An 8018-nucleotide genomic window follows, 5' to 3' on the forward strand; every position below is an offset into this window, starting at 1 on the left:
TTCCCCTACTTTTTCTTGGTGTCTTTGGTGTACTACTTTCAAAGGCCTCAGATGGCTCTTGGAAGTAGTTTCTTATCAAGAATTGTTCCCAGGTATCTTTGTTTTTCTTTAGTTGGTCCTCAATGAGAATTTTTACAAGTCCATGATGATATAGATGAGGTTCTATATTGCCTATGTGTTTTTGGACTGTAATACTCATCTTCTTCAAACTCAACAGTAAGAAATAAGGAAAATTAAGAGTCTGATTCTCTAAGAAATTCATCAACAATCTAGCATGGTACATGTACATTGAACCAAAGGGTCCTTCACAAGTGACAAATTTTTGGATAACTAACAGCAGACTGGCCCATCCTTCCTTCAATGCATGAACAGAAATTCCTGTGTCCATACCTGGGTTTCTTAGCATAATTCTCCATGCCTGTTCATCCACACTTTTGTTTTTGAACCATCGCTCACCTTCCTGGGGTAAGCCTGTGGCAGCTGCTACTGTTGTTTCGGTCACCGTGAGCTTCAAATCTCCAATATCCACCATTTGACCATCGAAAGACTGTGCAAAAGCCTTGGTTACCTCTTTATTATAGCCTTTAAACTTTTGGATGAAGCGTAACCATTTGGCTTTCTTCAGCAAATCTTTTGCTTGAGGGTAACCTTCTAAATATTTTGGTCCTTCTGGCTCTGCCCTTAGTAATTTTCCCATTTCTTCCTTTGTTTTGAATTTCAACTGAGGATTCAATTGCGTGTGAGGATTTAGCAGAGGGAAGGTAGCTCGGTTGTAGGGTTTATGGTAAAATGCAGTCGCTGCAATCGGTAGCAGGTAACGGGAATGCTTCGGATTACAAGCGGAACAGAGGATGAGCAGCCGCAAATGAGTTCACAAATTGAAATGCGTGTACATGAAAAGGATGACCTTAATGAAATGGTAAGTGAACGGAGTGGAGTCGAGATTTTTTTGAATTAACGGCTGTGTATGAAATATCACATGTTTTAATGGATGGCTGCGGGAAATGTGGTGGAGAGGAGCTGTAATGGGATTGGTCACATCTCATGAGTACAGTTGGCAAATGAAAGTGCAGTCAACTTGAGTTTAAACCCGAAAATCAATCATGAGACCGTTAAGAAATGAATGCATGGTGTGTGGAGTAATTTCGTGGAATAGGAGTGGGTAATGGAGCTATCGTATCGAATCATTGCACATAGTAGAACTTTTATGGTTTGATAACTATGCATAATCATGAATTTAATTGTTATTTGATAAAAGAATTTGCTCATACCTTTGGAAAATTTTTCATTTCTTGCTCATAGCTTTTAACCAACTGCTCTTCCTTGATGTCTTGGATATGCTCCATGTCTTCATGGCATTTTCTCAATTACACCTGCATTTTCATGATTATTGCACTAACATTTTGACTGTGAATTTGAAAAATAGAGTGGTGGTAGCTGCGGAAATCGTTTCTGGCTGCGGAAACTGTTTCTGGCTGCGGAAACTGCTTCCAGCTGCGGAAACTGGGACAACACCCACTTAGTTGAACAAAGATAGTTAGAAAAGAACTAACTGAGTGAAAATAGTCCTGAAAGGGACTTTTATTGATGAAATGAAAATGAAATGAGTGGAATGGAGTGAAAGTGAAGCGGAGTGAAGTGGAATGAAAATGAAAATGAGATGGAGATGGAGTGAAATGGCAAATGAGGTGGAGTGAAGATGGAAAAACAAGGAGAGGAGAGATTTTTTTTTTTGGAAAATATAGAGTGTTAGGTGTCCCTGATTTTCACTCTATATTTTCTGTATAATACTGCAAATCAGTGATTGGTTTTCAGGCTTTTACATTTTTATTTTTTTTTCACTGAAAGAAACAAAGGCTATGATGGTGGGGAAAAAGGATTCTTCTCCACCAACTTTATTGCAGAATTCTCTTGGAACATTTTGACAAATTCCTCTTTTGAGAGTGGCTTATGATAAATTTTCAATCGGTGGCCATTCACAATAAGAGGAGTCTGAAATTAATCAATGGTCTTGATTCTTATCGCTCCATTATTAAAGACTTTGTCAATCTCATATGGCTCAAGCCAATGGGTCTGAAATTTACCTTTGAAGTCTTTAAACTTGGAATCAAACAGTAGCGCCCAATCTCCCTCTTGAAACTTTTTTTATTTGATGTATCTGTCATGCCACTTAGCTCTTTGATGTTGAACTAGATCAGTCCTTAAAATTGCTTCTTGTCTGATCTCATCTAGCTCATTCAGTTGCTCCATTCTGTGCTTTTGGGCTTCTGATAGATTCATCCCTAACTGGACTACCATCTTGAAAGTCTTGACTTGAAACTCAATGGGGAGCAGGACTTCTTTCCCATAAACAAGTTCATAGGGAGAATGTCCTGTTGTATTCCTCCATGTAGTTCTGTAGGCCCACAAGGCTTCAGGAAACCTCTCTGCCCAATCTCTTCTGTGTAGATGGACAGTTTTGGTGATGATGCTCTCAAGAAATTTGTTTTTAGACTCCACTTGGCCATTTTCTTGCGGATGGTAAGGAGTAGATTTTCTGTGCTTGATTTTGTATTCTTCCATCAGCTTCTCCATCAAGTTAGATGTAAATTGACTTCCCTGATCTGTCACAATTTCTCTTGGGACACCAAAACGAGTAAAAATATCCTCATAAAGAAAATGAACAACTGAATTTTCAGTGGCAGAAGGCAATGCTTTGGCTTCTACCCATTTAGTGACATAATCAGTGCCTACCAATATATACTTCTTCTATTTATATGGTGGATTAATGGGTCCAATGAAATCTAAAGCCCATTTTTCAAAAGGGTTCGATGAGTACCTGTGGTTGTAATGGAATTTCGTTTGAAAGAGTCGGTCTCCCAACTCTTTGGCAACTGTCACACCTTCTGACATATTGTTTTGCATCTTTGAAAAGGGAAGGCCAATAATATCCTAAAGAAAGGATTTTATAGGCCGTCCTTTTGTCAGCAAAGTGTCCACCGCATGGTTCATCATGACATGCCTTGAGGATGTCAGGCATTTCATCTTCTCGAACACATCTTCTGATCACATAATCTAGCCCCGTTTTAAACAATTCATTAGAAATCCATGAATAATTCAAACTCTCCTGAATAATTCTTCTTTTTTCGCTAGGAAATAAATGTGGAGGTAGCTTCCCTGTGACCAAATAGTTAGCAATATCTACATACCAAGGAGTCTTAGTAGTTACTGCAAATAAATATTCATCTGGAAACTTATCCTCTACAGGAGAATCTTCATTAGTATTTTGGATTCTAGACAAGAAATCAGCTACTGTATTTTCTTTCCCTGGTCTATCCAACACAGTAATATTGAATTCTTGTAAAAGTAACAGCCATCTTGTAACTCTGCCATTAGTAACAGGTTTGTTCATTAGATATCTAATTGCAGAATGATCAGTATGGACAAAAGTTTCATAGCCTGTTATATAATGTCTAAACTTATTGATTGCATGAACAACAGCTAAGAACTCTTTTTCAGTCACAGTATAGTTTAACTAGGTGGGAGTCAAATTTTTACCGGTGTAGTAAATGGCATAAGGAACTAAATCCTTTTGACCCAACACAGCTCCTAGAGCTGTATTTGAGGCATCTGTAGAAATATGGAAAGGAAGTTTCCAATTTGGCCCTCTCAAAATGGGTGCTTCAGATACTCTTGTTTTCAAAGTTTCAAATGCAGATTGACAATTAGGATCCCATTTAAATTCACAATCTTTTGTAAGTAATTTGAAGAGTGGAGATGCTATTTTGGTGAAGTTTTCAATAAATCTTCTATAGTACCCAGTAAATCCAAGGAAACTTCTAACGTCTTTCCGACAACTTGGAATAGGCAACTTGGAGATGACTTCAACTTTTGATCTATCAACTTTAATCCCATCCCCTGAAATATGATGTCCTAAAACAATCCCTTCAATAAACATCATAAAGCATTTTTCATGAATCAACGAAAGGTTTGTTTCTTTACACCTTATAAGGACTTTTTCCAAATTCTCTAATGCCTCTTCAAATGAATTACCATAAACTGTAAAATCATCCATATAAACCTCTACACAATCATGGATTAGATCAGAAAATATTCCTAGTACTACCCTTTGAAATGTTGCGGGTGCATTACATAATCCAAAAGGAGGTACTCGGTAAGCAAAAGTTCCCCATGGACAGGTAAACGTGGTCTTATCCTGATCTTCAGGTGCTACCTGAATCTGATTATAGCCACTAAAACCATCCAAAAATGAAAAATACTTTTTGTCTGCGAAAGTATCTAATACCTTATCGATAAAGGGTAAAGGAAAGTGATCCTTCAAAGTTGCTTTGTTCATTTCCCTGTAATCAATGCATATCCTCCATTTACCATTATTTTTAGGTACTATAACCAAAGGAGAAACCCATCGGCTATCTGAAATTGGATAAATGAAGTTTACATTAAGCAGTTTTTGGAGCTCTTCTTTCACTATCTCCCTAAGGTTTGGATTCATCCTTCTTTGAGGTTGTCTGATTGGTCTACTGTTTTCCTCAATGTAGATGTGATGAATGCAAGTCTTAGGGTCAATACCTTTCATATTAGTATACTCCCATGCAAATGCAGTAGAATGTTTTTGCAAGATTTTGGTTAGCTCTCCCTGTTGTGATCTTTTCAAGTTTTTGTTGATATTCATTGTTTTACCTGGAAAGATCTCAATGGCGGAACTACCAAACTCTTCCATAGAGAAAAGAGACATTTGTCTAGATGATAGATACTCAATGTCAGAATCTAACTGAAATTGTGTGTGGTCATATTCTGAAGATGTTTCAAAGTTTTCTAATGTGTTCAGAATTTGACTATATTCACTGATTTCAGAAATGGTAAAGACAGGTTGTATAGTATCCTCATCATCAACCCACTCATTATCTCCTATTTCTGTAATTTCTTTTGCTGGAGGATACAGATTGAATTTCTTTGTCGAATTACCATCAGAAATATACATATCCCCAGACCTACAACTGATAAAAGCATCAGCTGTGGCTAGCCAAGGTATTCCTAAGATGAGAGGGTGTCCTCCTAAATTACTCTTGGGAGTTAAAATCATGAAATCTACTGGATATTCCCAAGAGTCTAAGGAGACCGAAATGTCTTCTAATACACCATCTGGTTTGATAATTGATCGATCTGCAAGTTGCAGTAAAGTAGGTGTAAAAAGAAGATTAGGAAGTTTCAGCTGTTCCATAGTCTATCTACTCATAATGTTGATAGCAGCCCCTAAATCAATCAAAGTATTTGGAATTTCTACTCCATTGATATGAGTTTTGACAATCGGACTACCGGGATCTACATACTTCTGCATAGTATTTTTTCTCATCATGATATCTGTAATTTTTCCTACCAGGTGTATTCTTCTTGTATCTCTTGGTTTCCTTCCTGGTCTTTTAAGACTCAACTCCTTTATTGTTTTTGCTAGAATAGGAATCTCTCTAATGGCTTGTAACAAGGGAATCTTGATACAAACATTCTTCAATTCATCTAGAAAATCATAGTCAGGCAACAAGATTTGTTTTTCCACCCCTTTGTCAATTTGTAATCTTTCAGGAAAAGGAGGTGTGGATGAAGATGCAGGTTGCTCAACTATAGGAGTTGTGGGGGTTGACTCTTTTTCTTTTTCTTTTTGAGTGCTTGGGTTTTGAAGAGATGCTTCAGAACCTTTATTGGCTTCAAGAGAATCTTCCTCAGAAATGCTTTGCTTTTGGGCATCTATAGAAGGTTTATCTAAAACTGTACCAGATCTGAGTTGTACATCATTGAGAGGAACAATCATATAGGTATGAAATTGTTGACCTTCTACCATGTAAGCATTTTGAGGGTTTTTGTTGTTGGGGTTTGGCAATGGCTGGGAAGGAAGTTGATTTGGCTTCTGTTGGAATGGAAGCAAGAGTTGAGAATTTGGATTCTGTTGAGAAGGTTGTTGTTGTTGTGGAAATGGCAATGATAGTTGTGGATTTTGATTTGGAAGTTTTGGAGCTTGTTGGTTTTGAAAAGATGGAGGATATTGATAAAATTGAGCAAATCTCCCATAAGTATTTTGCATGCCTTGTACCCATGATTGAAAAGGATTTTGAGGTTGGGACCAAGGTTGTTTCCAAGGATTCCAATTTGGTGGGGTTTGAAAGTTCATAGAGTTGTTAAACCCTTGGTTTTGTTGCCCCTGCCAAGGTCTCCTTGCAACAAAACAGAGAGACTCAATTGTATTTGGATCTTCTTGAAAGGCAGCTTTGAGTCCAGGAACTGAAGGACAATCCTTGGTCTCATGATTCTTTGAACAAATCACACATGTTTCTACAACTTTTGCATCCAAGGGACATTCCCTTAGATCATGTTTCTTTCTACATTTTGGGCAAAAGATGGCCAAAGCTTCAACTTCTGCTTTCTGCTTATTTTGTATCTTAAGGGTGTCTAGTTGCTCACTAAGACTCCCTAAGATATCAGTTTTGAATTCATCAAGCATGTTGCCCATCTCAGCCCTACTTACTAATCTAGTTGCAGATTTGTTTGCTCTAATGAGAGAAGGATCTCTAGGCCCTTTTCCAGTTTTAGATTTTCCCCTTGAGAGATGGACACATAGCTCTGCTATATCATGAAGTGGAAGTTGAGATATATCTCCTTTTCCCATCATGTTCAAAATATCTATCCATTCATCTCTAATGGCTTTTAATAGAAGGGCTTTCAAGGTTTCCTCATCTAAGTCACTCATTTTTGCTCTTTTCAGGTTGTATTGGAATCTTTCAAGTAAATCCTCCAAGTTTTCATCCTCTCTTTGCACCATTTTGAATAATTCATCCTTGTGATTGGTGGGCATACAATAGTCCAGGTATCTATCCAAAAATGTTTGTTTCATATCATTCCAAGTCCTAATGGATTGGGTGAGTAATCCCATGAACCATTTCAAAGCAGCTCCTTTCAATGTTGAAGGAAACAGTTTTAGTTTTTGAGAGTCTTCCAGATAATCATAAGTTCGACACACGACCTCAAACTCAAATAGAAATGTTTCAGGATCCTCATTTCTTAACCCATGAAAGCTTGGGAGTACAGATGGTGAAATTTTTTTCATTGTTGCTCGAGAATCCTCATCGACTATAGGAAATTTGAATGAGTTATCTCCATCCCTATTTTCCCCATTGTTACCTCTACCTCCTCCATTGTTTCCTCCTCCCCCTCCTCTACCTCTACCTCTACCAAATCCGTTTACTACCTCCTCTATCATGATAGCTTCCTCAGAGACTTTAGAGTCCTCTGGTTTCTCTACTAATGGCAAACGAGGAGGAATTTCTCCCTCTTCTTCCTCAGGTGATTCTACTTCTTCAATTACAATGTGTCTCCCTATAGAAGGAAAGAAAGGATCTTTTCCTAATTCAGATTCGATGGATGGTGTGGGAGAGTCTCCTAATTCAACTACTGCCTCTTGAATTCTAGGAATCCTAAGGCTAGGAGTGTGAGTTGGAGATGATGGAGGTGTCTCTTGTCTATTCCTTGAAGTAGATGGAGTTGTAAAAATCGAACTCTTGGCTCTAGCTAAAAACCTTCCCCTAGAATCTCTTGCTCTGTGCATGTCATTTTTTATTTTTCTTCAAGTCGGGCTAATAATTCTCTTTCTGATCTTCCAGGTCACTCTAGGTGTAAGAAGAGAGCATACTCAACAAACTATTAAACCAATAACTTTCTCTTTTCTGATCCTCCAGGTCACACTAAGTGCAAGAGGAGAGCATACTTTGAGAGGTTATCAATTTTCCTTCCTTGAATTTTTTTTTTTTTTTTTTAAGAAATTGGCTACCTAGTTTTACTTCCCCGGAAATGGTGCCAAAATGTTTGGTCAATTTAGTGTGTCCTAAATTGCTATTTAAAATGTCAATCCAGGAGTCGTAAACTGATGAAGTGAAGTGCACTGTATGTGCAAGATAACCATTTTCTTAGTCTTTTGTCGGTTTTGAGTTTTTTAAGTTTGTTTTTGGGTTTATCTTCTGTGGATTCCCTAG

The sequence above is a fragment of the Pinus tabuliformis genome, chromosome 5_2 (genome assembly GCF_031772625.1).
Source record: "Pinus tabuliformis cultivar Carrire ecotype Pingquan chromosome 5_2, CPIR1, whole genome shotgun sequence".
In the NCBI taxonomy this organism is placed as follows: Eukaryota; Viridiplantae; Streptophyta; class Pinopsida; order Pinales; family Pinaceae; genus Pinus; species Pinus tabuliformis.